This window comes from Myxocyprinus asiaticus, chromosome 5 (genome assembly GCF_019703515.2).
Source record: "Myxocyprinus asiaticus isolate MX2 ecotype Aquarium Trade chromosome 5, UBuf_Myxa_2, whole genome shotgun sequence".
Classification (NCBI taxonomy): domain Eukaryota; kingdom Metazoa; phylum Chordata; class Actinopteri; order Cypriniformes; family Catostomidae; genus Myxocyprinus; species Myxocyprinus asiaticus.
Genome location: NC_059348.1, coordinates 22,788,360 through 22,814,562, shown reverse-complemented (window position 1 = coordinate 22,814,562; position 26,203 = coordinate 22,788,360). Strand labels below are relative to the sequence as shown.

Sequence of the window (26,203 nt, the reverse complement as noted above, 5' to 3'; positions counted from 1 at the left end):
GACTGCTAGTAGCACATTACTTCAGTGCCATTGGTAACTAAAAACGTTTACTTTTGTAGTTTGCTGCTCTCTTGTACTAGGTGTCCGTGTAAATCTAAGATGACTGCAATATCGGTCAGTGAAACATAAACAAAAAAATTTTGTACTGAGTACAACTTTAAGAAAGCATTCACAACAACCCCTCAATATAACGATGGTAGTGTCCACAGTCACAACGGCTTTTTGCCTCCCAAGCTGTTGCGAGTTATTAGTATTAGTATAGTATTAGGATTGGTATACAGAATATTAACTTAGTATTGTCAATTGAAGACGTCTTGACTGTAGCCTACAGTATATTTAAATGACCTTACAGAAAACAAATCTTCTTGTACCTGTACATTCACAATAAAGAGCTTGGCTTGATACGCAGGTGCAATCTCTTTGTACCTACACGTCCAATGGATGGATTGTCACGTAGAGCTTCAAAAACCAGGCTCTCATCTGGCTGGCGGTAGAGCCCAGAGACCAGCCTGTTCTTCATGCAAATGGCCTGATAAAACTTGATGAGTAAACAACATGTGTTTCCATTTACTGTACCTGCCTGCACCCAGAGGGGGGAAGCCCAAATTCGACTGAGAAAACACTCCCCGTAGGTGTGAAAATAAAAGTCAGGGCTAAAAATACAGTCAGCAGCTGGAAGTTATTTGAAATGGGTTGTGCGCGGAGGAGAGCGCGGCTATCCAGCTGGGGAGGCAGGTGTGGATGGGCTGACCGACAGAAAGCTGCCTATTTAGTCACACTGCAGTCCGTTAAAGCAGGTGTCGCGTAAACACGCCTAGCATTTGCTCAATTTCCTTTTGTGTTGACTCATGCATAGCTTATTTGCGGTGGGCATTTTGATGAGGGATGGGTGGAGGAAAAAGCTTCTGAGCTAGTAGGGTGAGGAGAATGACAAATGGAGAGAGAGAAAGAGAGAGGGAGAATGAGGATGTTTTTTGGGATCTTAGCACAATCGACCAGCCCCTGAGCCGAGACTACGATTTTCCTTGACAGTTATGTACTTCACTGGGTTTCACATTGAGAGATAAGGCATTTCTATACAAAACTGGATTGTCTATTCTTTTTTTATACAGTATGTTTATATTAGGGGTAGGTCACGATGGTCAACTAGGCATCCAACGATGACTTGGTTAGTGAGGTTGACTAGATCAACAAGATTTTATCGAATAGGTTTTTCTAGTTTTTATATTTTTAGCTATGGTGCTTTTTTAACATTGTTCTGTTTGTTTGACAGTTTGCATGATAAAGCGCTCTCAGAAAAGTTGCACTTTTAAATTCAACCTTTTTAAAGCTATGCTGATACAGCCATACACATTGCGTCCGCAATTTTTATGCGTCCTGCTATGAGAGTCCATTGCACTCTTTCTAGTTGTTTTTTAACACAAATATTCATCTTATGTAAATGTATCCTAAGAAATTAGTCAGATCAGGGTCAGGTGAACCCAAAATCAGCCTAATTGGATACAGTAGGACTTCCTTAAAAGTGCAGTATGTAAGATTCAGAAACCCTTGTTATTAATGACACCTGTGGCCTTTAAGTGAACTGCAGCCATCTACCTGTTGCTCGTACTCACTCTCGTGCACACACTCCATAGGGACACGAGTGAGCGAGCAGTGGCCAAAACAATGACGTAACGTACAAAGAGACTGAACGTGATTCACCGGCATCATGCTGAAAGATGAGGTAGCATAATTAAAATTACACAGTTATGATTGTTTTACTACAAACTTTGAGACTAAACTAGAACTACTTATCAGCTAACATAGCATACTGATACACACATACAGCTATATACTACCGAACTATACCAGACAGTTTACTGTTGCACTGCACTGTTATGTTGCACTATTGTATGTTTTGAATGTCATATGTTGTACTACGATCAAGAAACCAGCGTATTTGCTTAAATTTATTCTGTATACCTGACTTTTAGTATAAAGAGAAGATCATTGAAATTATTTGAAAGTTACGAAGCAAGGTAGCTTGCAATTCGTCAGCGTTAGCAGGCAAGATCAAGTGAACTAAAATTACACAGATCAATCCTTATGGCACTATATTTCACATGCTTTGCAGTTATGTGAGCTTACCTGTCCAATAAGAAGTACGCCAATTCAGGGTCGCAAAACCGAATGAAGTTCCCTCCAGGAATCAAATGCCCTGCCGATGTTCACTCTAGTTTTCACTCGACCACGATCACGTTCCTTCTTAGGCAGATGGGATTCAGTAGATAAATCTATTATTTTTTTTTGGCTTACTCTGAGTTGTGTAGGAGTCAATTTTGTGCTGGGATCCAGACGTTTGCTGGATTCCATTTCTAAGATAACTTTACCTAGTGTTGCAGTTTGTTGTCACTGTTGAATAGCGGAAGAGAAGCACTGAGGCAAGGCTCTCGGGAGCGCACATAAACGTCACATCCTTTGGATTCTCCTGGCAAAACCGACCCACTCCCTTCACATGAAAAATCAGTCTACAGGCTTTAATAGGCAACCAAGGAAGTCCGGGAAGGGCTAATTTTTTAAGATGCGTTACAAGCCGTTCACACATTGGCAAAAAAAGGGTGAATATTACATGAAAATTGTTACATACTGCACTTTTAAGTCTGATGAGTTGAGAAGTCCATTTTCAAAATATATACTGTAAATAATTTGCATACCTGTAGTTTGTATAACATGTTTTGTTTCCTGGATTTAAGCTCTGTCATCACATATCCGTTTAGCTGTAGTGTCAAAGACCACAATGGCTTTTCGGGTCAAGCGTGGCCCACTGCCTTCCAAGACTAGCCTCTCATTTTTCATACATATCGCCTCAAGGACAGAAGGAGATGTAAAAATGACCCCCCGCTACTTTCTCTAATGAGTTCATATACAAATGACCTCCCTCTCTCTACATTTGTCTCTTGATTGACAACAGGGGTTCCCTTTGACCCACATGTGCATCTGTTAAGCGACCCACATAAGCCAGTAAGATTGAGTGATTGAAACGTTGTGAACCTCGGGGCGCACTGGTTTTGTCCTGGCCGGCTTTTCTTCAAAGCTCAGTCCACGCAAGCCTCATTTGCATGTTCAGCCGCATTTGCTTCTTAACTCGTACAGTCTGCAGGAGTCCCCGTCTCACTGGGGAGTGAAGTGAGTAACGCTGTTAGCACTAATTAGCAAGATTAGCTGCGCCGCTAATCTCCAACCCAAAACAATCAGAACAGAAAATCCCATGCTGTGACAATTATCTTTGAATATGTGAAAAATTGGATCACATGTTTTTTTGGGTATATTTTGTTCTGTTTTCCCCCTTCTGCAGTGATATGAGGTTTGGGAAATCTAGGGGTACAAGGGATGTATATTTTTGAGAAAAGATTGTTTTGATTAGATTGTACTGGTTTTGGTTTGGTATTGCCTGAAATTAAAGGGCCTATAAAATCCAAAAAGAGTTTTGTGGATTTTAGTCTATGTCTGTTAGCTTTGAAGCTTCTAGTATACTCCACAAAGTAGACAAAATGATCTTTAAGCAGATACACACACAATCATCAGTCTTTTTCTTCTGGGTAAATTGATGGCTCATCTTGCACTACACAGATATGTGTCCAATCAAATGCTCTCATAAATGAGAGTAGTAATTAGTCATTACTAAAGATAAAAAAAAATAAATAAAAAAAATGTAAGGGGAATGAGACAATCAGTATTCTTCAAGAAAAAAGAAAAAAGAAAAAAATGATTATGCTTTTCTTTTAAACTCTCCTTCTGAAATTATTTTTTTTTCCCCAGACTATTTTTGCAACAGTGTGTCTGCTACTTAACTCAATGTTCTTGATTTGACAAGATTTCTCATTCTGAGTCTTGTCATGAAGAATTATGAATGGCAGGTTGAAACAAACAGCATCAGCGCTGAGTGCACACCTTTGTTCTCTGGGGCCCGCAGCTTACCACTCTCAACACTGGTCTCTAGTGGTCTGGTGTCTTGTGGATGGAAATCGTAATGAAGTTTGATGGCTCACATAGTTTTACTTTTAGTCACCTCACAAAGCCGTAGTAGCAAAGCCAACACAATACAGCTTGCGAATGGAAAATTCCAATGGGAGCCCACTTTAAACAGACAGATAACAATAACAAAATATGTGAAGGGCTGTAAAAAGTATGCAGCCAAATATTCTTTCTCAAGTATTGAAACTTTGGCAAGGTAACATAACATTATCCTCATCATATCAATGATGGTAATGGTTAAAAACCAGATAAAATCAAAATTGTATGTTTTGTGGCTTTGAGTCCATGTGTTTGCATTGAGGCCATCTATTTGCTAGTGTACTCATAAAAGTTGACAAAATTAACCCTTAGCAGATGTACATTTAAAATTTGCAGTGTCACTCTTCCAGGTCTTATCTTGCACTCAATCGAATGCTCTCTAGAGTCAGAATGTCCCTTCATCTGAAACCACCTGCAGTTGACTAGCAAATAGAAAATCATGATTCATGGCTATGATGTCACTAAAGCCTATTGGCTATTTAAAAATAAAAGGGACAATCCCTTCAATATGTCCTACCGTAACATCCTGTTTCAATAAGAAATACATCAACACAGAAAAGAAAACTGTGCTCGTGAAGCCATTTCATGAGGGTTTTAATGCTTCTTTTTAAGAAGTAAGATACAACTGAGATGCCTGTTTCCTCAAGACCTTTATAGTGTACAGGGAAACTATGCAAACCCGGAAAAATAGCTTATAGGCTATAGTCCAATTAGAGATTGTGCTTTTGTCAGTGTTGGCAGGTCCTCTCATTTTTCATGTTTACATAAGATGTGTCAAGTCCGGTTCACAGTGCGAGATCTACTCTCCAGCTCGCACTTGCAGTGAGATGACATTAGCTCTGTGTTAGGCTTACCTGTACAGTCATGCCTGGAACCTGTGGCTAATGCTTTATACCTTGCGGGCATTTACAATTCAGTCTCTTTGTGTCACGGCCAAAACTGGTTCCATGCGTGTGTGCTAATACACTTTCCTCGCCTTTTACCAGTGCTCTAATTTACACCTCGACAGCAAGCGATCTGCAGACCAATCCTGCAGAGACATGCAGACCATTTGTTTTGAAAAGTTGACTAGGGTGACTTGGAAAACACTCCTGATCACTCTTGAATCTCCTGATAATTAAAAAAAAAATAGTTCAGAAACAAAAATAAAAAATAAGAAAATTCTGTCATTATTTATAGCCATCAAGCTACAAAAAAGACATAAAACCCCCATAAAGTTGTCCATACAATTTGGGCGCAATATCGTACGATAGCTTTGTGTAGAAGCAAAGCGAAAATCGTTATTCATTGGTAATCTTCCCCTCCGTTGAAGCTTTGAAAACTCACTGTAGAAATGGACAGTTCACACTAATGTTCACACTATTGCGCCCCTTGCAGCAACGTTAAGAATGCAACACTAGGAGCCTGGGTAGCTCAGTGGTAAAAGACGCTGGCTACCACCCCTGGAGTTCGCTAGTTCGAATCCCAAGGTGTGCTGAGTGACTCCAGCCAGGTATCCTAAGCAACCAAATTGGCCCGGTTGCTAGGGAGGGTAGAGTCACAAGGGGTAACCTCCCCGTGGTCGCTATAATGTGGTTCATTCTCGGTGGGGCGTGTGGTGAGTTGAGCGTGGATGCCGCGGTGGATGGCATGAAGCCTCCACACGCACTATGTCTCCGTGGTGACGCGCTCAACAAGCCACGTGATAAGATGTGCGGGTTGATGGTCTCAGACGTGGAGGCAGCTGGGATTCGTCCTCCGCCACTCGGATTGAGGCGAATCACTGCGCGACCACAAGGACTTAAAAGCACATTCCAAATTGGGAGAAAAAAAAAAAAAGTATGCAACACTTACTGTACATTTTGTTATGAATAGCAGTCTGACACATTTTAGAACACAACAACTAATGAAATCGAGCATGCGAAGCTTGAAGCTTCTATGCTTGCATATGGTATGTTTCAGACTTTAGAGTCCAAATGGCGCACACTTGTTCAAATGTGCATGATTGAAATCAGATTTTAGAGCTGAGGTGAAGGGATGGTTTGTCACTCAGTAACGATCAAAATTTTGGTCTGTTTCTGACACAAAGCTATTGCATTTCTTTAAAATCATATGGCTTCTTTTATGGTGTGTTTTGGTCCTTTGTTGGAGCATGAAAGCCGTAGTTACTATGGGCTGTCTTTTTTTTTTTTTTTTGGACAAGAGCCTTGTGAACATTGTTTGAAAATTCTTCTTTGGTGTTTGATGAAAAAAATAACAGCATACGGGTTTGGAATGACAGTAAATGACAGAATACGCCTGGCGCTGAGTAGCCCAATCAGCGGAAGGCGTGCACCCTCACGGCCCGGCCACGGCCTCCTCATTGTCACAAACTATTCCTTAAAAGATCTCCTGTTCCTTCCTCCGGTGATCCATTTCTCTCTTGCTGTTTGCTCTACTTTTTAGACAATTTTGGGATAATTTCAGAGAGTTGTGATTGAATGTGGAACATTGGTATGATTGGAACCCACATGGCATGTTCTGCAGATAAGTGTTTATCTTGCAAATGTTGTGCCAGATTTGGAACTGTTGGATGGGGATGCAATGTAAAGCTTTAGGGTTTTTGTTGTTTAGTGGGAGGTTGTGAAGGCACATAGGGACATGGGCTGCCTACGGGTGTGGCAAATGGCCTAATCCCACTTTAATCTGCTCACACTCTGTGTAAATAACTGATTAGAGAGTGACACACACATGTCGAGCTTCCACAGACTCTTACAGCCCACAGCACTGGTTTTTTCTGCTTTGAAGTTTTTAGTACATTATATGCGTGCACCACTTAGGTCAGGTATTCCCAACCAGGCGTTGATGTACTTTAGCAGGTTCCAGGGGGTACTCTGAATGATTTGAATTTTGCTTTGTTAAACCTATAAAACAGAAGTTTTGACTTAAAATATTAGGGACAATATTAAAGGATTGTTCCTGGTTCAATAGAGTTATAGATATACTGTTTATAAAAAATTTATGATACCGGTCTTTCTACAGCATCGTTAATACCAAATGCCAAATTAATTCATTACCTCTGTCTCTCTTGTTGACGGCTGCTTTCCAGCACTCATGTGTATGTGAGCGCATGCAAGAGAAGCACCCGTGACTTATGATTAAGGCTGTGTGTGTCTTGGTGATGAATTGGAAAGTGTGTAGAGTTAGTCCATCCAGATGCAGTTAGTACCAAATATTTAGATAAAGCTACAACCCTGAAAACAAAGAGTAATATACAGATGTGCTCTAGGAATTTGCAAACTTTAAGTCACAAGCGAGGACATTTGAATTTTTATGCAAAACTCTTTAGACTCGATGCCTTGATCCTCGAAAACTTTGGCAAATCTAGCTACTATTTTTTCTCATAAGCACCTGTTTTAGCCTATTTACAGCCTGCTGTCTTCTGAAGTAACTTTAATGGCCGATAAATTAATAATCTGCAATAAAGTGTACGTTGAACTATGGAAAACCGAAAGGGACAAAACTGTTGTTTTTTAAATTGTGTTTTAAAGTAAATAGTGTTAAATCAGGCACACTTATGATCTTTGAGCATATCAGAGGCTGAGACAAAAGTTAGAGGGACCTTTTATTTTTATTAATATTTAAAGAATTACTCTATACAAATGACACTTCACAGATGAAACATTTAAACTTTTATTATAAAGTGTGTTATATTACAATTTCATCAAAGGATGGCCCCATATGTATCCACAGAGGTCTGGGCTAAACCCTGAATATCTTCTGACTCTAGAACCGCCCTAAATGTTGACAATTGAGTAATTGTAATAGACAATCTAGTAATAGATACAAATCTGATTAATCTCAGTTTTTCAGTTCCTTTTTTAAGGGAAGAAAACAAAATAATGATGGCTATGTATGCATCTTTTAAAAGTTTGTTTGTATGACATTCAATGCAGAATATTTTTACTACTTGATGAGGCTGCTTTTCACCCACAGTATTGATCGTACAAAAGTGACTGATAATATTAGCTAATGATTTAAATGGAACACATTTCTGGTTTGGGGTTAATGAAAGGTTACTGGAACCTTACCGATGAGGCTGGGGAATACAACAAAAAGAAGGCCAAAAAATAAATAAATAAATGTCAGGAAACACTAGTTGATAAAAACGCTCACATGTTTGCATTTAGCTATAGTGAGATTGAATGACTCAGGATAGCATAAAGATGGATTTATTCGATGCTGTCTGTGAGACCCCTGTGTCATATGTGAGATACAGACACACATGCTCCAGAGGAGCCAGACACCACAGGCAATTGTCTCTGTGTCTGTGAGTGGCCATATGTTGCACGTCCTTGTGTCGTAGCTTAAGGGAGATGCTCCGCTCCCCTAGAGATGAGAGGTTATTGTAGTTTGAAATTAATCCCTCATCCCTCCCCCTTGCCATCATGCTCCATCCCCCTCAGCTTTATTCTCATGGGATCAGGAGCAAAAAAACGCAGAAAACTTGATCATACAGGTACGTGCCACAAAATGCTGTCAGATGGCTTCGGTTTCACCCCCTGGTCCTCTAAAAAACAGTACAAAAAAGAGAAAACAGGCCGTTTCGGTTTCCGAGCCCCTTTCATCTGCCACCAGATGTGGTTTAATTTACTGCGACTTGGCTAATTATGGTAATTAAGGATTAATTACTGTTAATTACTTTCGCATAAACTCATCACCAGTCAAAGAGCGGAGCCTTATGAAATGTGCCACGCGTGCAAACACACACCATGGGGACCTTGGCAAGCAAGCAGGGGTCCCTTTACATGCTGTTGCTCGTATAGAGACCCTCTTTAGGGCCATAATGGAGCGGGGTTATTGCTCTCACATGCTGACCTCTGAGCTCTCAACACCACCTGTGCAGATGAACATCAAAGTACAGTCACATTCGGTACCGGTACTCTTTAAAGTAGGACTAAAATGAAATTACTTGTTGGGTGGAGTTTTATATCCTGTGTTGACTTATCATGTTGGGGCAGGATATATAAAAGAGCTCGCCCCTTTTTAAAATAGCCAATAGCTTTTAGTTTATGCCACAGCTATGAACATTTCAGGGTGAGGGACATTCTCATTCTAAAGGGCTTTTTTATTTATTTTTTATTTACAAAATAAGTGAGTGCAAGATGAGTCATCAATATTTTTGTTCCATTTTCCTCAAAGAAAAATGTAAAAAAAAAAAAAAAAAAATCCTGACTGTAAATTTAAACTAGTATATTTGCTAAAGGTTTATTTTGTCAACAAGAAACATCAGTTAACTCGCTCTTTTTGGGAATATTAGCTCTAAATGTTTTGCTATTTGCATTAAAGCTATCTTTTCTGCTTTTGTATGTTGCAGCCATCAAATGTTACTCTGCAAGTTTTTTATTCAAGAGAAAGATGACTTGATTTCCTTGGTGGTTGGTTGTTACAGAGACTTTCCACTCTAACATGCAATCCTCATAAGGAAGGCAATAAACAGCGAGCTGGCGGATTCCCTAAGGAGCAGAGATTAAGTCATATGCACCTCTCCCTTTAGTAAACAGGTGCCACACACATGCAAGGGATTACGGAGAGGAAACCATTCCGCTCCGGCTCGATTAGATTAGCAAAATTCACTTGGAGAGGAGGAGGGGGGAGAGACACAAGCGTGCATAATTAATTCTGACTTTGATCACTGTCGCTGTCTTTCAAAGGGATCATTTCCCATCTCCAGTCCTTTAAGAGATAGACATTAAGAGCAACTCTGGGAAAAATAATACATATCTGTTATTAGCCTATACAGAGTTTAAATATGGAGTATTTTTGATTTACACTTAGTAGCTGTGTGGTGTTTTTTGTTTTATAAGTTTAGTTGTTATTTTAATCACAGTAGGATTTGTCATGATGCCAAATTTTCTGTAGTCAATACCAGTGCCAGAGAAATTTCACAATTCTCGACGGCATTATTAATGTCACAGAAAAAACTAAAAAAACTAAAATGCAACTGAACCCATTACTTTTTTTTTTTGTTTTTAAGTGAAATTCATATAATTATATATATATATATATATATATATATATATATATATATATATATATATATATATATATATATAATTTATATTATATATATATATATATATATATATATATATATATATATATATATATATATATACACATACACACACACACACACACTGGCAGCCAAAAGTTTGGAATAATGTACAGATTTTGCTGTTTCAGGAGGAAATTGGTACTTTAATTCACTAAAGTGGCATTCAACTGATCACAAAGTATAGTCAGGACATTACTGATGTAAAACAAACAGCACCATAACTATTAACTAGGAAAAAAGTCATTTTGATCAAATCTTGACAGGCCCCATTTCCAGCAGCTATCACTCCAACACCTTAAGTAATCATGCTAAATTGCTAATTTGGTACTAGAAAATCACTTGCCATTATATCAAACACAGTTGAAAGCTATTTGGTTCGTAAAATGAAGCTTAACATTGTCTTTGTGCTTGTTTATGAGTTGCCACAGTATGCAATAGACGGGCATGTATTAAGGTCAATATTAGGTCAAAGATAGCAAAAAAGAAACAGCTTTCTCTAGAAACTTATCAGTCAATCACTGTTTTGTGGAATGAAGGCTATACAATGCTTGAAATTGCCAAAAAACTGAAGATTTCATACAAAGGTGTATACTACAGTCTTCAAAGACAAAGGACAACTGGCTCTAACAAGGACAGAAAGAGATGTGGAAGCCCAGATGTACAACTAAACAAGAGGATAAGTACATCAGAGTCTCTAGTTTGAGAAATAGATGCCTCACATATCCTCAGCTGACAGCTTCATTGAATTCTACCCGCTAAACACCAGTTTCATGTACAACAGTAAAGAGAAGACTCAGGGGTGCAGGCCTTATGTGAAGAATTGCCCAAAAAAAAAAAAAAAAAAAAAAAGCCACTTTTGAAACAGAAAACCAAAAATAAAAGGTTAGAGTGGGCAAAGAAACAAACATTGGACAACAGATAATTGAAAAAGAGTGTTATGGATCTTAAACCCATTGAGCTTTTGTGGGAGCAGCTAGACTGTAAGGTGCGTGAGTAGTGCCATATCTATGGCAAGTGCTATAGGAAGCGTGGGGTGAAATGTCACCTGAGTATCTGGACAAACTGACAGCTAGAATGCCAAGGATCTGCAAAGCTGTCATTGCTGCACATGGAGGATTTTTTTTATGAGAACTCTTTGCAGTAGTTTAAGCAGTTCTGAACACTTTTTTTTTTTTTTTTTTAAATTGCAATAGTAATTTTCCATGTTATTAATGTCCTGACTATACATTGTGATCAGTTGAATGCCACTTTGGTGAATAAAAGTACCAATTTCTTTCCAATAAGAGCAAAATCTGTACATTATTCCAAACTTTTGGCCGCCAGTGTGTATATACAGGTGCATCTCAATAAATTAGAATGTCGTGGAAAAGTTCATTTATTTCAGTAATGTAACTCAAATTGTGAAACTTGTGTATTAAATAAATTCAATGCACACAGACTGAAGTAGTTTAAGGCTTTGGTTCTTTTAATTGTGATGATTTTGGCTCACATTTAACAAAAACCCACCAATTCACTATCTCAAAAAATTAGAATACATCATAAGACCAATAAAAAACATTTTTAGTGAATTGTTGGCCTTCTGGAAAGTATGTTCATTTACTGTATATGTACTCAATACTTGGTAGGGGCTCCTTTTGCTTTAATTACTGCCTCAATTCGGTGTGGCATGGAGGTGATCAGTTTGTGGCACTGCTGAGGTGGTATGGAAGCCCAGGTTTCTTTGACAGTGGCCTTCAGCTCATCTGCATTTTTTGGTCTCTCGTTTCTCATTTTCCTCTTGACAATACCCCACAGATTCTCTATGGGGTTCAGGTCTGGCGAGTTTGCTGGCCAGTCAAGCACACCAACACCATGGTCATTTAACCAACTTTTGGTGCTTTTGGCAGTGTGGGCAGGTGCCAAATCCTGCTGGAAAATGAAATCAGCATCTTTAAAAAGCTGGTCAGCAGAAGGAAGCATGAAGTGCTCCAAAATTTCTTGGTAAACAGGTGCAGTGACTTTGGTTTTCAAAAAACACAATGGACCAACACCAGCAGATGACATTGCACCCCAAATCATCACAGACTGTGGAAACTTAACAGTGGACTTCAAGCAACTTGGGCTATGAGCTTCTCCACCCTTCCTCCAGACTCTAGGACCTTGGTTTCCAAATGAAATACAAAACTTGCTCTCATCTGAAAAGAGGACTTTGGACCACTGGGCAACAGTCCAGTTCTTCTCCTTAGCCCAGGTAAGACGCCTCTGACGTTGTCTGTGGTTCAGGAGTGGCTTAACAAGAGGAATACGACAACTGTAGCCAAATTCCTTGACGCGTCTGTGTGTGGTGGCTCTTGATGCCTTGACCCCAGCCTCAGTCTATTCCTTGTGAAGTTCACCCAAATTCTTGAATCGATTTTGCTTGACAATCATAAGGCTGCAGTTCTCTCGGTTGGTTGTGCATCTTTTTCTTCCACAATTATCCTTCCACTCAACTTTCTGTTAACATGCTTGGATACAGCACTCTGTGAACAGCCAGCTTCTTTGGCAATGAATGTTTGTGGCTTACCCTCCTTGTGAAGGGTGTCAACGATTGTCTTCTGGACAACTGTCAGATCAGCAGTCTTCCCCATGATTGTGTAGCCTAGTGAACCAAACTGAGAGACCATTTTGAAGGCTCAGGAAACCTTTGCAGGTGTTTTGAGTTGATTAGCTGATTGGCATGTCACCATATTCTAATTTTTTGAGATGGTGGGTTTTTGTTAAATGTGAGCCAAAATCATCACAATTAAAAGAACCAAAGACTTAAACTACTTCAGTCTGTGTGCATTGAATTGATTTAATACACGAGTTTCACAATTTGAGTTGAATTACTGAAATAAATGAACTTTTCCACGACATTCTAATTTATTGAGATGCACCTGTATATATATATATATATATATATATATATATATATATATATATATATATATATACAGTATATAAAGTTTACTTATAGTTTACTGTATATACTGGGTGAACAGGCTTATTTTAGTTTGCCTAAAAAATATTATGAAATGTACTGACGTTTTTGTTCAGCAATGATGTTTGTTTGGTGTTATTTCTTCTGCTTGCACACAACCCTGAAATTCTTGACCTTAGAGAACTCAGCTACTCAAAGAGCCTTGATGACTGGTTAAAACTAATCATGGGTGTGGTTTGGACATTTGTTCTTGTTAATATCATTGTTTGATCAATATTAATGACATAATAGACAGCAGCACCTCTACTAGTCATTTACTGCAATGCCAAGTGCACAGATCCGATATTTTGACAAATTTTTTTGGTTGTTGTCACATCTCTTTACATTCACTTAAGACATAATGTACTGTATTTACATTAATACCCTGTGAAGAAATGCATTTTTGAACCAAGAAATGCATTTTTGACCTTTCGTGCATAGAGCTACATCATGCATTCCACATGCAAGAGTTCTTGTTAACATTTTTTCTTTTAGTATCGACTTTGCACAAAGTACCACAACTTTTGACATCCCTAGTTTTATGTGTCATAATTGGTGAATTAAATGAGCCGCTCTCATTTCTCCTTGTCCTAGTGATCTGTCCTGGCAACACACCCAGGCAAAAGATATCTAATAGAGTCTAAAGGCTATTAAAACTCGCCTAGTTTAATGCGCCGAGTTTTAGTCTGATTAGATCTAGTGAGGTAAATTTTCCAAGGCACCTTAAAATACAAGGCTTTCATAGCCCGAAGCCACTTTGGGTTGCCTGTTTTGAATAACAAATTCTTTTAATGAAGGTCTTTAAGTGGAACTGTAGCTCTAAATTGTCTTGTGGTGTGCACCAGACTGCCTGGTGGAAGCTTGCTAATGATAATCACAGTTATTAGACATAGCTCAGGAGGCCAGTGGATCTCTCCAGACCTCGCACGCCCTCCTCCAGACCGCCTCGCTGACCAACCTCTTGAAAAGGGGGAAGGGGGGTGAGGGGTGCAAGAGAGGGAACAATGCGGGCCAAGGAGCCACCAAAACTGCGTAATGTAACACCTGTCATATCAGCTCCTACCAGCTGTCATCATGGCTATGTACTCTAGTTCATTTTTTTAATTGACACTGTACTTCACTATTCCATTTCAATTACATTCCTCTCCTCCTCTAGATCTTCAGCATTCATTCTGTCAGCCTCAAATTCCTTGAGCCTCTTTGTCATTTTGTTTGGAGAGACCCCCTATAAGAATTTATATGTGGCAGACGTAGGGAATGTTCGGGAAACTTGTTTGAAAACAGTCACTATTTTTGCAATGCTGTGTGTTGCCGCTAGTGGCGCAGAAAATACACACTTCACCTTTAAAGCAGATGCTCTGGTTTATGTTTAGTATTTTAAGTTCATATATTCACATTTTTGTGTCACCAAATAGTGTGTGAAATCCAAGCCTCCTTACTTGAATTTACACTTGCATAAGACTGTATTGTATTGTAACTCTACACCAAAACATGACTATGTATTTCATGCAAAACTGACAAAACATCATTTATTTGTGTACTGAGATGAGATGTTCAGTATGTGGCAGTAACATGGAATGCAGTAGATCAGCAAAACATCTTTAGTGTCATACAGCACAGACAAAGAGAACAGAGCAGTACTGAATGACTGTGCTTGTTATTTTGCAGCCTGTAACATAGATTGTCTCTCTGTCGCTCTCAGTATATTCAGGCTGTGTAAGCAGGCTGTGCATGTAATGAATGACAGCGATGTTACATTAGCATGTCGCTGTCCCTCTTTTGGTCTCACGGACGAGTTGGTGACAGGCCCACCATGACACAGACAAGTGAGAGAGCGGGAGAGAGAGACTGAAATAGAGAAAGAGCAACAGAATAGATGCCACCAGAGATATATAAAGCTTTGATGCTCTTTGCTTTGCAGCACACAATACTATCACTTTCAAACATAATACTTCAAAATTACCATAATTTGGTAAATATATAATATATGAAGTCATAATGGTAAAGTTACAATATAATAGCAAATCACATAACCAAAATACCATAAATACTACAGTAATTGTTGCTATGATAAAGTGGGGTAACTTGGAATAAGCCAACACTTCATCAATAAATACAAATCAATAAAGAAATGCATGTTCTTTACACTGTCACATATTAGGATTTTTGTTTATGGTTTTACAGTAGCAACAATAACTGTAATAACTAGGGATGCACAATATACCTGTGACAATATCATTATTGGCCAATATTAGTGTTTTTTATAATCAAAATTGGTCTTATTAGGCCTATATTGAAATCAGATAATATCAGGGGTTAATTTTTTCCTATTATTATATATTACAGTATTAGGGATGGGCATTTTGGTCATTTTGTCTACTCGTCGGGCAATGACATGTACATAACACTATATATAGTAACATGTCTGACAAACATCTTTGGCTGCTGCATTGCGTTGGTGTTCCAGTGTATCGTCTATTCATTATTATAGACTGTTATAAAATAATCTGTTACAAAATGTACAAAAGATTGCATAATCAAAAGATAATGCATCATGTTTTGTCATTATGTGAAGATTCGCTGCCCAACTCAATGAAACACACGTCTCTGTCTGTTCTTCCTTCGGGTTACAGTAATAATCTTAGTAAGTGGGCACCATTTTTTTTTAGTGACTGTCTGAACTGTCTGTTTTGAAATCGCGGTTGGCTTAACAGAGGACGCCATAACCATCGTGTTTTTAATATGCGTGTTAAGTTGAAGTTCAGTTTTGAAGATGCTGCATTCTGTTCCATTTAGTTGCACTCTGTCTAACTGTTTGAAACACTCACCTGCTGTATGTTGAGTTCACTGCCACATGCCTGGTGTGTGTCTCCCCAAGTGTTCGCTCCTGTGGGGAAAGCCATGGTGCTCTGTATTGTTGTTGCTGTGATGATTCATGAAGCATTCCATTCAACTCAGAGAGTTGGAATTTCCACCTTTCTGGGGAAAGTGCAATGGAATGACATTTTATATCGGACTTCTAAATTGGAAACTCGTGTGGGAATCTTCAACTCCCATTTCGTCGAGATGCAGGTGTGTGTTACGTCACGCAGGGCAGGGAGGTTTACAGTCAGTGACATACATTCACTTTTATTAAATAATATCCATTAACAAGTCAAAGTTTGTATATTAAATGATAATAAAACATGTTTAGCAAACATTTTGCAGAGACGGGTGTTCAAAACATGGTTAATTACTCTCTTTTTATTATCGTAACGATAGCATTGCAGCGTCGTATATCAGTTTGGTTGCTATGAGATGTCTCTGACAATCAATGTACCCCTCAAAATCACAACGTAATCGATCTCAAAATTAAAAATAAGCTCTCTCTTTGACACGTTTATGTTTAGTTGTCAGGTAATTGTCACTGAATTTAGAATTAAGTGAAAAGTCACATCATGCAGGATCGCCATCGATCATCGTATTCATGATCGATCATTGCTGCTATGTCCGAGTACCCAATTACTCGAGTGCTCATGCCCATCCCTATACAGTATACACATTTTAATTACCAGGTTTCCAAGTACTAAACAGTTATCTATCTTTTGTACTACACATTGAAATGTCGTTTGATTTAACTGTATTGCATCCAATATTCTCGAGTAGAGCTTTAGTGTGAGTATTGTTAAAAAAAACCCAGACAAATCAATATAGATTTATAGCATCATCCTTCATATCAGTTATTGTCCATAGTAAAATAATATTAAAAACTAAACATAGGTAATGTTTGTCAAGACAAACTTTGGTGTTGTTTTGGCAAAGTCTTGATTGAAAGTTTAAAAGTTTGGATTGTTTGACAATTGGAGTTTGAATTGTCTTGGCCGATTTGAACAATTAAAATTTTAGGGATTTTTGATCACACACGATGGGAAAACTTAAGTTCGATCAGTTCGAAAAGACATAGCACACTCATGCCATGCCAACATCATTGTCAGCTATCAGGTTTTGAGCAAAATGTTTATATTCTGCATCCATTGTAGTAACTATAGTATTTATAGTAACTATAGTCCATAATTCATGATGGCGCCACAGATGGCCGCCTCTGTGTGGAGCGCTCCTATTCTTTTGTTGTTTTTCTTTGTTTGTCCTGTGTTTAGTAATCTTTTTCCAGTCAGTTTTACCAGGGACATACTGCTGAACATTTGGCAGCATATACCAGACAATCTTTTCCCATTTTTTGAATATTCAGATGCTTTGCTGGACATTTTAGCCAGAGGCGCAGTTCTGCTGTTCAAGAGACGCAGGCGAGGGAGACGAGCAGGTGTGCTGGTCAAGCTCCGTCGGCGCGGCTTTCGAAAAGTGCTGCCGAGCATTCATCTAGCGAATCTCTGCTCTCTTCCTAACAAAACGGACAAACTACATCTCCTCACTGGTACAAACAAGGACTTTTCAAACTCTGCTGCCTTGTGCTTCACAGAAACCTGGCTGAGTGAAGCTATTCCGGACAGTGCATTACATCTGCTGGGCTTTCAGCTATTCAGAGCGGATTGCACCGCGGAGTTAACGGGGAAAACGAGAGGCAGTGGAACATGCTTTTTCATCAATGAAAGTTGGTGTACAGATGTAACAACATTAAAGAAGATGTGCTGTTCTAATTTGGAAGCACTCTTTATTAACTGTAAGCCGTTCTACTCACCATGGGAGTTTTCTTCGTTTATTCTGGTGAGTGTGTATATCAAGCCAAACGCGTGCGTGAGTGCCGCGCTGCAACAGCTGGCTGATCAGATCACAGACACGGAACAACAATACCCAGACTCAGTTATTATTATTCTTGGGGATTTTAACAAAGCAAATCTCACATGTGAACTGCCCAAATACAAACAGCACATTACATGTCCAACCAGAGACAGAAATACATTGGATCATTGCTACACAACAATAAAGGATGCATATCGCTCTGTCCCTAGAGCAGCTTTGGGACTCTCTGATCACTGTCTGGTTCATCTTCTTCCAACCTACAGACAGAAACTAAAATCTGCTAAGCCTGTAATAAGGACTGTAACACACTGAATAAGGAAATCAGAGTGGCTAAAAGAAGATATTCTGAGAAGCAGAAAAACAGGTTTTCAGCTAACGACCCTGCATCAGTGTGGAGTGGCATGAAACAATTTACAAATTACAGGACTCCTACCCCCAACCCTGTGGTGGACCAACAACTGGCTGACGACCTGAATGACCTTGAAAGGCCCAATCACACACCCACACCTGCCCTGACCTTCACTTCACACAAACACCAACACCTTCTGCAACCCCCCTCCTCCCCCCTCCTGCTACTCAAACTGCACTTAAGATCTGTGAAGAGGAGGTGTGCCATGTCTTTCGGAAACAAAAGACTAGGAAAGCTTCAGGCCTATATGGTGTTTCACCCGCGTGTCTTAGATCCTGTGCTAACCAGCTGGCCCCCATCTTCACACAGATCTTCAATAGATCACTGGAGCAGTGTGAAGTCCCATGCTCCTTCAAATGCTCAATTATCATTCCTGTCCCAAAGAAACCAAAAATCACAGGACTTAATGACTACAGACTTGTCGCTCTAACGCCTGTGGTCATGAAATCATTTGAGAGACTGGTGTTGGCCCACCTGAAGGACATCACTGGACCCTTTCTGGATCCCCTTCAATTTGCTTATCGAGCAAACAGGTCTGTGGAGGATGCAGTCAACCTGGGATTGCATCATATCCTGCAACATCTGGACAGACCAGGGACGTATGCAAGGATCCTTTTTGTGGACTTCAGTTTGGCTTTCAACACCATCATCCCAGCTATACTCCAGACTAAACTACACCAGCTCTCTGTTCTCACATCGATCTGTCAGTGGGTTGCCAGCTTTCTGACGGACAGGCAGCAGCTTGTGAGACGGGAAATTCACTTCCAGCACCTGTACAATCAGCACTGATGCCCCCCAGGGATGTGTACTCTCCCCACTACTCTTCTCCCTCTACACCAATGACTGCATTGCCAAGGACCCCTCTGTCAAGCTCCTGAAGTTTGCAGACGACACCACTGTCATCGGCCTCATCCGAGATGACGATGAGTCTGCATATAGAAGGGAGGTTAAACAGCTGGCTGTCTGGTGCAGTCAAAACAACCTGGAGCTGAACTTGCTCAAACGGTGGAGATGATTGTGGACTTTAGGAGGTAAACCCCGACACTGTACCCCTCACCATTCTAAACAGCACTGTTGCAGCAGTGGAGTCATTCAGGTTCTTGGGCACTACCATCTCACAGGACCTTAAGTCAGAGACCCACATTGACTCCACTGTGAAAAAGGCCTAGCAGAGGTTGAACTTCCTTCGTCTGCCACAGGCGCTGCTGATCCAGTTCTACTCAGCAGTCCTTGAGTCTGTCCTCTGCACTTCAATAACTGTCTGGTTTGGTTCAGCTACAAAATCAGATATCAGAAGACTACAAAGGACAGTTCGGACTGCTGAGAGCATTATTGGTTGCCCCCTGCCCTCCCTTCAAGAACTATACACTTCCAGAGTGAGGAAAAAGGCTGGAAAAATCACTCTGGACCCCACTCACCCTGCCCACTTGAACTGTTGCCTTCTGGCTGACACTTCAGAGCTCTGAGCATCAGAACCGTCAGTCACAGGAACAGTTTTTTTCGCTAAGTCTATCCATCTCATGAACAGTTAAAACTGCCCCATTGAGCAATAATTATGTGCAATCACAGTCTAGTCTTTTTATATTTATCCAACACATTCAACTTCTTCTGCCATTACATTCCCTTGCACTGTATATAACAGATTTGTATTTAGTTTTGCACTACGTTTATGTATGTGTGAATGTATGTATGTTTGTGTCTGTGTGTGTATATGTGAATATATGTATGTGTATGTATGTATGTATGTATATATGTATGTATATATATATATATATATATATATATATATATATATATATGTATGTATATGTATGTATGTACATGTATATATATGTATATATACTGCCTTATTGTGTATTCTATATATACTTGTTTCTATTCAATTTCAATTTGAATTTATTTATTTTTATTCAATTTTTAATATTTTTTTTTTATTATTATTGTCTATGTCTTGTTGCTGTTTTGTATTGTTGTGCACTGGAAGCTCCTGTCACCAAGACAAATTCCTTGTATGTATAAGCATACCTGGCAATAAAGCTGATTCTGATTTTGTTGGAAATCATGGTTACAATGATTTTTCATGGTATGTAATAACAATTCCCTGGAATTGATTGGACAGTAAATAATCTTTCAAATGCACTGAAATATCAGCCAAGACCATTTTTAGCAGGCTTACCATCATGTTTACTCTACGCTCTGTCCTGACTGGTGTGAAGCACTGGTAAAACCCTTTGGTCTTCTGCTGTTTAGCTAGGTGCATTAGATGCTTGTTGGCTGACTGCATGTGTCTGCCTGAGGATCTCATGTCTCGGGTTACTGTATTGACTGCATCTGGAGGGGCTCCAGGGCCCAGCGCTGGCTGCCAGTGCCAGTCCAGGAAGGCAAACTTTCATCATCCTTGTCAGGGCCATCACAAGCGCCTTGTTTGACCATACATCTTCCTAATTGTGACAGAATACTTCAACATCATTAATTAAACATGCTTTCATTTAAGGCACTCACAGGGAGTTGAGGCCAGGGAGGGGAACTGGGCAGTTTCACCATATGAAAAATAGTGCCGGCATGGTTTGTTTGCAGTTTCTGTTTTTTTTTTTTCTTTCTGTTTTTTATTTATTTATTTATTTATTTTTTGTCTGCCTGGCTTTTTGGTTTTGTCTCTCTGTCTAGTTTTTATGGGATCGCGGTTGTGTTAGTGTAAATGACAAGAGACAAAATTAAAGGGATAGTTCACACAAAAATGAACATTCTGTCATAATTTAATCACCTTCATGTTATTTTAAACCTATATGACTTTCTTCCCTGGAACACAAGAGGAGATGATAGGCAGAATGTTACTCAGTCGCTGAAAGATACAATGAATGAGACTAACATTCTGCCTAGTGTCTCCTTTTGTTTTCCAAGGAAGAGAGTCATACAGGTTTTAAACAACATCACACGTACCTTCACACAGCGGAATGCCGCGAGCAAAATACAGTCATCTCAATGGGAATCTGCACGATCATGAATTTCGCACAATGGATTTCCTGTGGTGAAGAATTTCCCCTCGCGGATTGTGCAGCATTAAAAAGAGGCTGCTTGGCAGTTATTTTGTATTTTTTTGCTTAGTTCCCCTTGTGCCGCCAAAACAGCGCCAACCCGCATCTCTCTCACCACAATTGTACAGAGCAGTTATTTGAGTTACTGTAGACTTTGTCAGTTGAACCAGTCTGGCCATTCTCTGTTGAGCTCTCTCATCAACAAGGCTTTTCCATCTACAGAACTGCCCCTCACTGGATATATTTTTGTTTTTGGCACCATTCAGAGTAAATTCTTGAGACTGTTGTGTGTGAAAATCCCAGGAGATCAGCAGTTAAAGAAATACTCAAACCAGCCCGTCTGGCACCAGCAATCATCCATGCGATTATCTAATCAGCCAATCGTGTGGCTGCAGTGCATAAAATAATGCAGATACAGGTCAGGAGCTTCAGTTAATGTTCACATCAACCATCAGAATGGGGAAAACATTTGATCTCAGTGATTTGGATGGTGGCATGATTGTTGGTGCCAGATGGGCTGGTTTGAGTATTTCTGTAACTGCTGATCTCCTAGGATTTTCATGCACAACAGTCTCTAGAATTTACTCCAAATGGTGCTAAAAACAAAAAAAAAAACATCCAGTGAGCAGCAGTTCTGTGGATGGAAATGCCTTGTTGATGAGAGAGGTCAACAGAGAATGGCCAGACTGGTTCGAACTGACTAAGTCTACGGTGACTCAGATAACTGATGTACAATTGTGTTGAGAAGAACAGCATCTCAGAATGCTATTCTGAGATGCGTGTTGGTGCTGTTTTGGCGGCACGAGGGGGACCTACATAATATTAGGCAGGTGGTTTTAATATTGTGGCTGATCGGTGTATTACAGTGTAGTGTATCTTGTATGTGTGGACATTCATTCCTGTGCTATTAACACAGTGTGATGTCATTGATAGGCCTTCTCCATCCACAGCTTAATTATAGATGAGTACAGAGAGAGGTGGGATTTGTCTCCTGTCACTGTTCAATTAAAACTTGCCGGAGAGGGACGATTACTCCATCTCTGGCTTTTTATAGCCATGCTAGCCACAGCACTGTAATTCTGACTTAGGAACAAAACAACTCACTTACTGTAAACTTACTTAAATATAAAATAGATAGCTAACATATTATTAACATGGATCAATATAAAACACAGTTCTGGTCCTGGATGCTGATTGGTCAATAAAATCCACAAAATAGCTATGCTAAATTCCACTATATAGTAGCTGTGCTAAAATACACAATATAGTAACAGCTAGGATGTGAAATACTTGAACACAGTATCACTGTGCAGTACCCAAATCAGATAGCTTAGCAAGGTCCTACATAGGTCTGGGATTTTATCTTGTATTTGCTTAATAAAGTGTTAATGAAAATGTTTGTGCTACAGTATATAATTGTATTAATTAGTAACCATTCTATAAAAACAGTAAGGCACTTGAAGTGGTGCTGCATTGTAAATATACTCATTGTCATAGTGTGACTCATAGCAATGCTGAGCATCTCTGCAAAAATGTTCTCACATTCTTTTTTAAGGAGTTGTTGAAGAAAACTAAAGAGCTGGGAGTCTACTGTGTGCCATATGTCTGTCTTTCAGATACAAAATCAGGCCAAATCCTCCTGTCTCAGCAGAAATCCATTTCACTCTTTGACTCCCAACTTAATTCACTGAAGTTGATACCAGCCTTGCTTTAGCCATTGAAAAGATAAACCTCCTTGACTAAACCTAGCTTGAAGCCCCTGACTGTGTTTGCACCACGTCTCGCCTAAACTAAAGCATTTTATTGCTCCAAAGGAGGATTACAAGGCTTATGGTCTACCACATGTTTAAAACAATTTCCAATTGAACAAACATGAATAAGATGTGAGTTTTCTCAAGAATATCACTGGGAATACCAGGCTTGCTCCATCAGAAGTGTAGAGAGTGAAATTAGGTCTTGCTAATAGTTGTGTGGGTTCTTGATTGGCAAATCAGCTATGAAAAGGGAAATGCACAGGAAAGCAACCCCTGAAGAGTGGAATTAAGACTTGTCCGAGGAGAAGGCACATCTGAAAAGAATCCAAAACGGAAAATGTCCATTAGAGACTTCCAAAAACTGCTGCAGTTCATGATGTTAAATAGCATACGCAAAAAGGAAAAATAATTGATGAGAAAGAGAGTAAGAAAGTGAGGGATGAAGCAAAGAGAAAATAATGAAAAGAGAGACCCTGCTGAAAAAAAAGATGGTTTGCTGGTCTTAGCTGGTTTAAGATGATTTAAGCTGGTCTGCCAGCTCTGCCAAGCTGGTCTTCTTCAGTTGGCTTAGCTGGTCTCCCAACCAGGCTAAGCTTGTCTTCAGCTAGTTTAGATTGTCTCTCAGCCTGGCCAAGCTGGCCTTCAACTGGTCTAGCTGGTCTCACAATCTGGCCAAGCTGGTCTTCAGATGGTCTAGCTGATCTCCCATCTTGTCCATGCTGGTTATAAGCTAGTGTAGCTGGTCTGCAAACCCCAAACCCCTCCATAACCAGCAACAGATCAGCCAACCTTTAGGCTTGTTTAAGCTGAGATGAGGGAGAGAGAAAGCGATAGAAGACAGAAAGAGAGAGTGATTTGCCCCTCGGAACACTGTTAATGTTTGTCTGTGGGTGGTTGAGTTCAGCTCAGTTCACATCAGCTGCATATTCGGCACGGACCACTCACACACACACACACACTCATCACGCATGCACACAGACCTGGCAGCATTGCAGCCTAATCGATTGCCATGCCATTACTGAATCAAAATAAATAAAGTGCATTACGTCGGTTTGGGGTAATTAAGCAACAGCAAAGTGAATTGTATGATTATCCGTATTCATTGTATTTATTTAATATATTTCATGCATTTAATTGTGCACTGGAGGATATGGCTTGAAAGAATAAATCATTATTTGCCTCATTAGATTTCCTCTCCAGATGAACATAGCCCTTTTCTGTGCCTGGGTTTTTATTTACCCATGCTGTACGCCAGTCACATACCACCATTGCTGTCTCTTTCTATTATAAAGGAAAAAAAGACTAGCTCTTTTTGCTTGTTGTTGTGGTAGTGATATACAGTTGTGCTTTTTTCTGTGAAATCGTTAGATTGGCAGACAATTCAAATTGGACAGTCAGGTTTAAAAAAAAAAAAAAAAGCAGAGCTACATTGGTTGAGAATAGGCTGAAGTCATTGTTGAAGAGTTGAAGCGAGGATCTCAAGATAATGATAGAGTCAAAATAATCACTTTACGAAACACACACACATCACACCGTGAAGGCTTGCTGAAGGACACACTAATGAAGCAGGATGTTTGCTGTACTGCTCGCGGTCTCTGGAGAAATCTGACCTCAGCGGTGATTCTCAACCCGTGCCCTGAACTCTTGACCTCAGGAGCCCTCTGACAGCCAATGACATTTGCCTTGAGAGTGGTCTGAGTGCTGGGCAGATTGGAAGCGGTTGGGGTGATTGGTTTTGGTGTGCTGAAATCAGCTTGTGATGCACTGGTTTCCTTAACCTCCACCATCACCATGCAATGGTGTCTAAGGAAGAGCATTGCAGTGCTTCTAATGAAATTTTTGCAGGTTTACACATGTAATAAGCTATGCACAGTAGTTGTACATTTTACAGTTATTATTGGTTTTGTTTGCATTAAAGGGATAGTTCAACCAAAAATGAAAATTATTTTTATTGTCTAGTCAGTTACACTGAGAAATGTACAAATGGTGGTCTGTGAATTCATTTGTAATTCAGTTTTTGTGTGCTGTCTGAAGTTCTTTGTTACTGCAGAATGGCTGGTGAAGGTGCTGTTGATCTGCCTTCCTTGAACAGAGCACAAGGAGAGACATCTAGTGGCACAGAAAAATAGAACAGATAATTATGTTCAAAAAGCACCTCACAAAGACAAGCCAAATCTCATCAAAGATTTTTTATGGAAATATTCTTTAGTGAAACTCAGATTAAGTCCAGAAAACCTCTGGTTTGTCACAAAAAGTGAATTTTCTGAAAATAATGGTTACAGAAAGGTTTGTCATTACACTATTCCTCTTGTTTTGGTACACTGTGACCCACTGCAAGTCCTCTTGATCAGGGTTTCCACGATCATGGAAAAGCTGGGAATTTCAGGGGATTTTAAAATTGTGATCTCCAGGCCTAGAAATGACAATGAAATGGATAAAACCTTAAAAGTTATGTAAATGTATATTTATGTGATATATTATTTATATATATTAGATATATTTATTTATTATATATTACAATATTTGACCAGCTAGAAATCTATTTTTGTGAGTGCAATTTTACAATCTTGCAATTTTAAAAATTCCTTATCCAGTATCACAAATGACTGGAAAAGTCATGAAAATTTATTTTGGGAACTCTAATTGAAGCATTCAGATGGACATTAAAATTTCAACATGTCCATTTGTATGTTATAAAGTGAAATATAGTTGTAGGAGTACCATACAAAGACCATATGAAGCCATTTACCGGTAGCTGTAGGAGGTTTTGTTATCATAGCTAACATGCATGAGAGCCCAGATAGGGCATGAACTGAATCTGGTGTAAAAGATCAAACTGTGGCCATGCAGTAACACAGAGTAAAACAGTAATACAGCAGGTGTGCTCTGTCCTGTCCTGCCAATCTTCCTTTCTGGATAGTTTAGGAGTAACTCTATTCAAACAGATTTGAACCAGGTCATCAAGGTACTGGTGTTTTAGAGCAGGGCTGTTTTATTTGCTGGCGTTTTAGAGCAGGGCTGTGTTATTTGCTGGAAAGTACCTAAGAACAGAATTGAGCACCTTTGCAGTAGAGCCATTATAAACTGTGATAAATAAAATAGCAGAGTTAAATGGTATATCAACTTAATCTATGTTTGGAAAAGGAAAGGTTTCCTTAG

At 39.4% G+C, this 26,203-nt stretch overlaps 1 protein-coding gene across 3 annotated transcripts in view; it reads left to right on the top strand.

Moving 5' to 3' along the window:
• pbx1a (pre-B-cell leukemia homeobox 1a) overlaps positions 1-26,203 on the top strand; it is an 84,186-nt gene that overhangs the window by 40,371 nt on the left and 17,612 nt on the right. The gene's annotated exons all lie outside the window — the stretch shown is intronic.